Source organism: Drosophila takahashii, chromosome 2L (genome assembly GCF_030179915.1).
Source record: "Drosophila takahashii strain IR98-3 E-12201 chromosome 2L, DtakHiC1v2, whole genome shotgun sequence".
In the NCBI taxonomy this organism is placed as follows: domain Eukaryota; kingdom Metazoa; phylum Arthropoda; class Insecta; order Diptera; family Drosophilidae; genus Drosophila; species Drosophila takahashii.
In genome coordinates, this window is record NC_091678.1 from 36645892 (window position 1) to 36654622 (window position 8731).

Here is an 8731-nt window from a genome sequence, read left to right on the forward strand (position 1 = left end):
CTTCGATAAATCTAATCAGTGCATCTGTTAGCGACTTGTGAAAAAATATTAATAAAATGAAACGGTAAATGGATGCAAACGCGATGCGTTCATTATGGAGAAAGGGACCCTGCAGTTCCCGAATTCAGACCGAGCGCTAAATAGCACTACGTCGACTGCGACGCCGGCAGAGCCTCGGCAGAAGCGACTCTCTCACCAACCCGTCTCTCTCAATCACCGTCACCGACGGAGCGACTAAACGGCGCCAGAGACGACGCTCTCCCAAATTTCTCTCTCTCAAATTATGCAAGCGCGATCGTAGCAAAGGGAAAAGAACAACAAGAGAGATTGAAATTGCAGATGTTGTTTATCTCGCTCAGTATTCTTTTTCTATTTCTGAAAAGCAGGCGCCGTTGTTCTGCGTTTTTCAATTGCGTTCTAACTGTGATAAGTTGTTTTCGAGTTCAAACTAAAGTGCTATTAATCAAGAATGCATTTTTAGGTAAGTAATTTTAAAGGGTATTATAACTTTGTCGTGTCAAAATTATTATAGCTTCTCATTCTTAAAATATGTATGTTTTATTTTTAGGTCAAGCTGATGTTACAAGGTGCATAAACAATATAATTTCAGATGAGATCATTTTGTCCTACAGACCAGAAGGATGTTATTCTTGCACTCCTAAGTAAGTTTTTATCGTTCTTGTCTAATATTCTAATAGGGAAGAGGTCTGTAGGTTGAGACGGTCTGTAAGTTGAGACACTCAATTTTCAAATTTCAAAAATTGTTTTTATTTTTTTTTTGTAGTCCTTTTTAGTGACAAAACTTTTGGGGAAAACATTATAAGCTAGGCTCTAGCCAGATAAAAGCTTTGAGAGTCGTGTACCACTTTTTAACAGAAAAGTTTTTGTCTAATTTTTTCAAAATTCCATTTAAAATTAATAACGTCCTTAAATTAACTTGGTAAGATATTTAAAACATTAGTATATTAACTGTTAACTAATTAAAAAAAGAATCAGCTTAATGTGACAGTCAGAAAAAAAGTTATTAATTTTTTCCCGAAACATCCCATTTTGTGTAAGTTGGGACCCTTTGAGCGTGTAAGTTGAGACACCCGTTTTTCATACAAAAAGGCTTTAGGCCAACAGAGGTCGCTTTACGCCTAGTACATTTCTTTGGTATTAGGGGAAAAGTGAATGTTCAAAGAGCCTTTTGATTTTAATTGTTATTTGGTCTGAGTTCTTAAAAAATGGATGGGAAATAATTTAGGACGAACTAAAATTGATTAAATTAACATAAATAAATAGTTCCTTATAGTTTCGAGTACTTTTTGTGTGAGTATTATTGACTTTTAAAAGTGTCTCAACATACAGACCTCTCTTTCAAAATGTCGTTTTTTGGGACTTTTCAAAAAAAATAATTTTTCAGTTTTCCGTAAGGCCTAGTACTCACTTCAATCAAAAAGCCAACGAAACGAAAATTTCTATACAAAAATGACAGGCGGAAAATTTCGTGTTCAAAATTTTGTATGGAGATTTTCATTTCGTAGGCTTTTCGATTAAGTTCTAGGCCTAAGGAAAAAAATATTCTTTTTCGTTTTATATTAAGCTAATAGACTAACCTTTCGATCAGTACCAAATGCGTAAAGTTTCATAAGTGAATGTCGAAATGGCAGATTAAAAACAAAAGGTGTACCAACCTACAGACCTCTCCCCTATTATATAATATTATAAAAATATATATTTTCAAATTCAGATCCCATTGGTCCGGTGAAGCCTGCAGAGTCTCCGGAGAGGATGCGGAGATGTGTGAAAAATATCCATGCGCGAAAACGGAGCTCACCAAGACTCCGGAAGCAATGACAAACGTACCGAAGACCCTACAAGTCACCGTAGTTGGTAAAAATCTATTAATTTAATGTAAAAGTATGAAAATAATTTACCAAAAATGATGTAGTAAAATGAAGTGAAATGAAATAAACCTTTTGATTTTAAATTCAACATATTTTTTATTTTTCTCTCTCTTTGCTGATGATTTTGGGTGATATTTCGGCGCTAAAATAGGCTCCGAATTTGGTGATGAATAGGTGCTAAGAAAGCGCTTCTGGCAGTGATGAGCCCCTAGGACATGCCCATGTTGAAATCAGCGCTAAACAACTTACTGCTCAAGTTTTAGCAGTGATTTACTGCTAAAAAAGCGGTGAATGGAACTGCAGGGGAGTCATTAATGAAGACTCATTATAGACTAAAACCCGACTTTTTAGAATTTTTTTTAGTATTTAAAACCTTTTTTTTAAACACTTATTTCTATTTCCGCACAATTATTGTTGGTAGCAGCAGAGCAGTCGACAAAAAATGATTCTAGTAGATTCAATATTGTCGCTAGACACAATTTCAGGGCATACTATTGAAAAGTGCTGTTAAAGTAAATATGGATCTGAAAAAGGCTGACCTGTAAACATTACAACTTAATATTGTTTTAATTAATTTATTAAAAGCGCGAAAAAGAAAAGGAATAAGTTTTCTGCAAACTGGCTACTTAAAAGGGAGGAAGAAGGTAAAACCTTAATTATGTGAAATTAATTTAGCCACAGTCTTATGCTTAATTATGGAAATTTATACATCCGCACCCTAGATCAGTTTGGACAACTTTTAGAAAAAGTCAAGCCATTAATCGAAAGAAAAAATAAATAAAATATTTATTTCTATTGCTTTTATTTTATAATCTGGCGATGATGTATCCCAAATATACGGTGCCTTTTGAACTACATCAATAAGACAATTTATGTCCTCGTCCCAGCAAACTCGTTCACTAGAACTATTTATTTGAAAAATTTGTTAAATGTAAATGTAAGCAAAAATAAGCGTTATGTACTGTCATTTGAATTCGCCAAGTTCGCCGCACAATAAATTGAGGATAAAAATTGAATGTGTCATCCCAGCCCTACACTTTTACATTTTTTTTGTATACACTTTTCCCGTTTTGAAACACTTGCAACGCATTTGAATGCCTAAATTATCTACTGTCAAATTTTAAAAATAAATAATAAATAAAATACGAGAAGACATGTACGAAGAAGTATAATAATGCATGTTCCAGCTTATTTAGCATATTAATGGCCCCTCCCCCTCTCTAATTATTAGTCAAGAGGTGATTGCTTAAGTGAGAAAAGGTCGCCATACAAAGTATCCAAAGATTGTTATCTATGACAAACATGTCCGATCAATCTTGAGGAAAGATGTATCCTATGATTGTAAAACTAATGAAGAAATCAAAACAACATCCAATGAAATAAATCTCACAAGTTAATAATTCTCAGATGTGGGAAATATTTTCCGCCCCAGAACCTTTAACTGCTAATTGATTATAAAATTTCTTTTCATTCCACAAATGGCTCATAAAGATCTCATAAAAGGGACTCGCATAAGAGTTTGTCGAAATTCTTTCGACTTCATATTGTATTATATTCGCGCAAAAGTATGTAAGAGGTAGAAGGAAGCGTTTCAGAGTAAAGTATATATGTATATTCTTGATCACGATCACTAGCCGAGTCGATCTAGCCATGTCTGTCTGTTCGTAAGAGCGCTGAGATCTCGGAAACTACAAAAGCTAGAAGGTAAGGATTTCCCACACATATTCTTGGGCTTCCTACGCAGCGAAAATTTGTTTCAGCCGAGGGCCACGCCCACATCAATCTAACGCCTTAAACGATTTAAAAAAGTGTCTGGGGCCCAACCCTTTAAAAATTTCGGAAAAGTACAAATTCAGCTTGTTTGGTGTTTATCAATACCTATCGAAATGTAGAAGAACTTTTTCAAATCGGACCATTCGTTAAAAATGTATGCGCGATGAAAGTTTTATATCTACATCTCCCTCGCATTGCATTTAGCTGAGTAACGGGTATCTGATAGTCGGGGCACCCGACTATAGCATTCTCTCTTGTCTTAGTATTTTTTTATGTTTGCTTGTTAATTTTAATTAATTTATTAATATTAAAATATTTATTAATTTCAATCATTTTACTTATTAATTAATTCATTATACCCTTGCAGAGGGTATTATAATTTTGGTCAGAAGTTTGTAACGCAGTGAAGGAGACGTTTCCGACCCCATAAAGTATATATATTCTTGATCAGGATCAATAGGGGAGTCGATATAGCCATGTCCGTCTGTCCGTCTGTCCGTCTGTCCGTCTGTTTCAATACCGTTTGCGAGCTCAGTTTAAAAGCTAGCGCCTTGAAACTTTCACAGTCGTCCTAAAACATGTGTACGCAGATCAAGTTTGAAAGCCGACCCGATCGGACGTCTATATCCTATAGCTCCCATAGGAACAATCGGATATAGGTTTCACAAAAATGAAGATATTTCGCTCAGTGTAAGAGCTATTGGCATGAATCTTTCCAAATCGTATTTTTTTGTGCGTACCTTGATCAGGGTAAAAGCGCGTGCCGATCGGACGTCTATATCTTATAGCTCCCATAGGAACAATAGGGTGAAATCGGTCAAAATTTGACGTTTTTCAGGATATTTCGCGCAAAATATTAGCTATTCCCATGAAACTTTCCAAATCGTAATTTTTTGTGCGAACCTTCATTAGGGTAAACGCGCGTGCCGATCGGGCGTCTATATCCTATAGCTCTCATAGGAACAATAGGGTGAAAAATTTTAAAATTTTATTTTTTCAATTATAAAATATTTTGTTGTTTATTAATTCATGTTGCTAGTCTAGTCAAGTTTTCATTCGTAAAATCTGCAAGGGTATTAAAACTTCGGCTTGCCGAAGTTAGCTTCCGTCCTCGTTAAATTTAATTTTCTTATTCTGTTCTGATGATTTACATTAAAAGAGGCAGGCACATGTTTCCGACGGTAATTCAGGATTATTGAATGAAAAGTCGTTATAATAAATCCTAGTTTGCGATCATCTCCATCTTATTTATTATGATAGTTTTTATATTTAGGTGATGTTGAAAATATTGACCAAAAATCTCCCTTTTAAAATATTAAATAAATGGAAAATTTTAAATAAAATATCTTTAACATATCACAACAGATAGTAACAACATAGTACCAACTAGTAACAGCTAATAACAGCCAGTAAACAGAAATCAGCTAATAACAACTAGTAAACAATTAGAAATCAGCTAATAACAACTAGTAAATAACTAGAAGCCAGCAATAACAGCTAATAAACAGCTGGTAAACAACTAGTAAAAAACTGGTTAAACCAATTCTTGAATATATTAATCAATTTCGTAGTGTAAGGATACTTTCTCGGCCGGGGTACAGATCTCAGTCGGATCCAAGATTTTTTTACAAGAAATTTGTAAATCACCGAAACACCGGACTAGGGGACTAGACTAGACACCGGACCCACTCCACAGGCGAACGGTTATTTTTGAAGGGGGTCTCCAGCGAAGGTTCTTATTCGAGAAAAACTCAGACGACGTCGGATGTGTAGAGCCCTATTCCTTGGTCACGTCCCGACGGACCAGATCTTCGGGCGATGCCAAGCGGGGAAGCGTATTTCGCGTGCGTCGGCGACGATAAATCCACTGGACTGGACCTTCGGGTGAAGCCGAGCCGGGAGGGATATTCTGCGGGCGTTGGAGTCCTGCGTTTCGCGTCGGAGGCGGGAAATCCACCGGGCTGGACTTTCGGGCGTGGCCGAGCCGGGAGGGGTACTTTGGGGGCGTTGGGTAGTAAGAGTACGAGAAGATTAGACTCGATCGACCGGCCGGCACGGGTGTCCACGCGCCAGTCTAAAACCTACGGAAGAGGTGAAGATACTAGGGTGCCAGATCGAACGGGACGGGTGTGCACTTGCGAGCTTCGCAACTACGAAAGAGGTGAAGATAATAGGGTGCCAGATCGGACGGTACGGGTGTCCACGTGCGAGCTTCGCAACTACGAAAGAACCGGGAAAAGGATTATGGATAAGGCGTGATGGGCGTCCACGCTCAGATCCCAGAATTTCGAAAGAGGCGGGAAAACTAGGATTATGGATAAGACGGGACAGGTGTCCACGCGCAAATCTCAAATTTAGGGAGGAAGTATGGAAGCTACTGGACCGTTCGGGTCCGTAATAGAACCGTAATATTTTACTGCGAATGGAAATACGACTACTCTGGCGAACGGGAAGGATGCCCGCGTTCAGATCCGAAGTGGCGGGGGCAATGAGACTAGGTGAGGGAGGATTTCGTCCCAGTCTAGGACAAGACTAAGGAAGGAAAAACACGTGGTCGAGATGTGCGATTATATATTCTTTACCATTTATTCAAATTATCCTCACTCAGTCCGCTACATCGTTTTGAGCACTTGTGAACCTAGTCGTACTTACCTCGACTGGCCCGTCTCCTATATCTGTAATCTTTCTTGCGATCACCCGCGAAACACCGCGTACAACTTGGAAAACACGGTTTAACTTGGGAATTCGTAACGATGCAAATAAGACCAACTTTTGGCAAGAAAGATAAACATGCCCAACGACCGCATAATTGTGTCAAATTTTACACAGGCAACTAGTTTTCCCGAGCTTTTACCAAAACTAACCTCATGGCACATTTGGAAAGAACGACTAGAAATTCATTTTACGGAACAGCACTGCACGGACGACAATGTGAAGATGGCGACTATGCTTAAATCCATCGGAGACGGGGCGTACAACGTAATACATAGCTTATGCAGCATTAATATCAAAAACCAAATTTGCAGCAAAAGGGCCGGCTAGAGGACATATTCATCAGGAGCAATCTCCAGACGCAGTAAACTACGTCAACCGGAGCCGCAACAAATGGAAAGGCGGCAACAACAACAACAACAACACAGAGGATCAGGCAGATGCCAATAAGAAGATGCCGTGCAAACATTGCGGATGGCGGAACCAAAAATCGGTGGACTGCAAGTACAAGGACTGCAATTGCCATATCTGCAAGAAACATGGACATCTGGCCGCAAAATTGAAAATCTGCACAGAGAAAAAAAACCAAGAACATTGCACTCAAATCAAGAACATTCGTTCTTAAAAACCGGGTAAGCACAAATGTTCTCATTTCGAATTGAATGTTCTCAATATCAGAACGAAATGGTGTTTGCTAAAAATCCGACATTAAGTTCACTTCGTTCTATTTTCAAGTTGATTTTGTTCTTAATTCAAGAACATTTTTAAATCAAATTGATAAAAAATAAGTTCATTTGTTCTATTTTCAGCACTTTTTGCTCTCAATTCTATAGCATTTTGAGTTTGATTTTAGCTAAGGATAAGAGTAATTTATAAGTAATATTAAAAAGGTAGTTGTCCATTACACCTTATAAAGGTGCGCGTTGCACTTGACTTCCAGCTAGTGTAGAAGTTCATTAAAGACTTAAGCCAGAAAAAAAGTCTTAGAATCTGAATTGGGCTCGGTTCATGAAGGGCTAGAACCAGTTGGGAATTATATATAAGACGAAAAGGGCAAATCTAATGGTAAGGTCGTATTAAAGCAAAGGAAAATGGTCTAGTGCGTTCTAGGTGTAAAACTAAAAAATCCTAACGCGTTCTAGGAAATCCAAAAAATTAGAGAATAGAGTTTTGAATCATTTTAAGTTGAAATGCAACTTCATCTTGGTTCTTTCTTTAGTCCCTTTCGTTCTCACACTAAGAACATTTTGAAATATTGTGGTTTTTGAGAACAAAATCGATTTGATTTAAGGACCATGTGCTAAAATAATAACTTTTCGTTCTCATTTCATTCAGAACATTCAAGGCTCAACTAGATTTTAAGAACCAATTCGACTTAATTCAAGCACATTTAGAACATTTTGAACTTAAAAAAGCATTTTTATTTTTAAGAACATTTTCAACTCAGATAAGAACGTCAGAATTCTCTATGTGTGCTGTGATAGTCCGATCGTAATGAGTAATAAACCAAATTAAAGGTATTGCTAAAACTTAAAGGATTGCATACCAAGACCTCAAGAAAATCAATTGCTTTGGGAGAGAGAGCGGTGAAAGTGTAAAGGTGAAAATTTAGAAATTTGGATCTGTTGGGGCCGGTGGGGATAATTGGCCCCCCGGACTACGTTAGTTGTATTCCTACTGAAACTGCGCTTAATATTAGGGGTCATATGAGAAAACGCTCCGTTCAAAAGTTATACCGAAAACAAATTGTTTATCAGTTTGTCCAAAACATGTTTTTTAAGTTCTGAAAATGTGATAATGTCATCACATCGATATAAAATACTTTTGTTCTACCACTTTTGGAAAAACCCGCTAGTTTAGCGGGAAAACAGCTGTAAATAGCTAAAATTCGGAAAGCCGTAACTTCTATACCGTAACTTATATAGCTACAGACTTGTGCTGCATCTCTTTTGAAAGGTCTTTTTCAATGCTATAAACGCCTTCTATATGCAATTTGTGTAAATGTAATAGCTAAAAAGATATGAACAAAAGACAATTTTTTAAAACTTTTTCTTAAGCTTGTTTTTTTTTTCAAAAACGGCTCTAAGTTAAAACGTTAAACTGTACAGCCGTTGAGTTTCCTTAAATTTTGGTTTATAACACATTACTGTAAAAAGTCACGTTTAAAAGTTATTCAGAAACGAAAATCGCCACTTTTGCCAGCCCAACACAACTAACGCTGCCTAAGCATTGAATTTAGTATGTGCGTATCCAAACTGTATTTTAGGGTCATGGAATCATTTCAATTGTTTTAAAGAGTTCCAAATAGGAAACTTTTGTTTTACGACTTTTGGAAAAACCCGCTGCTTTAGCGGGAA

The 8731-nt window shown here is 37.1% G+C and overlaps 1 long non-coding RNA gene across 1 annotated transcript; it reads left to right on the forward strand.

The window, feature by feature from the left end:
• Nucleotides 1-371: 371 nt before the first annotated feature.
• Nucleotides 372-1857, forward strand: LOC138912976 (uncharacterized). Its single transcript, XR_011418529.1, has 3 exons — nucleotides 372-481; nucleotides 569-662; nucleotides 1733-1857. It is a non-coding gene; the product is annotated as an uncharacterized lncRNA (long non-coding RNA).
• The last annotated feature ends 6874 nt before the right edge of the window (nucleotides 1858-8731 follow it).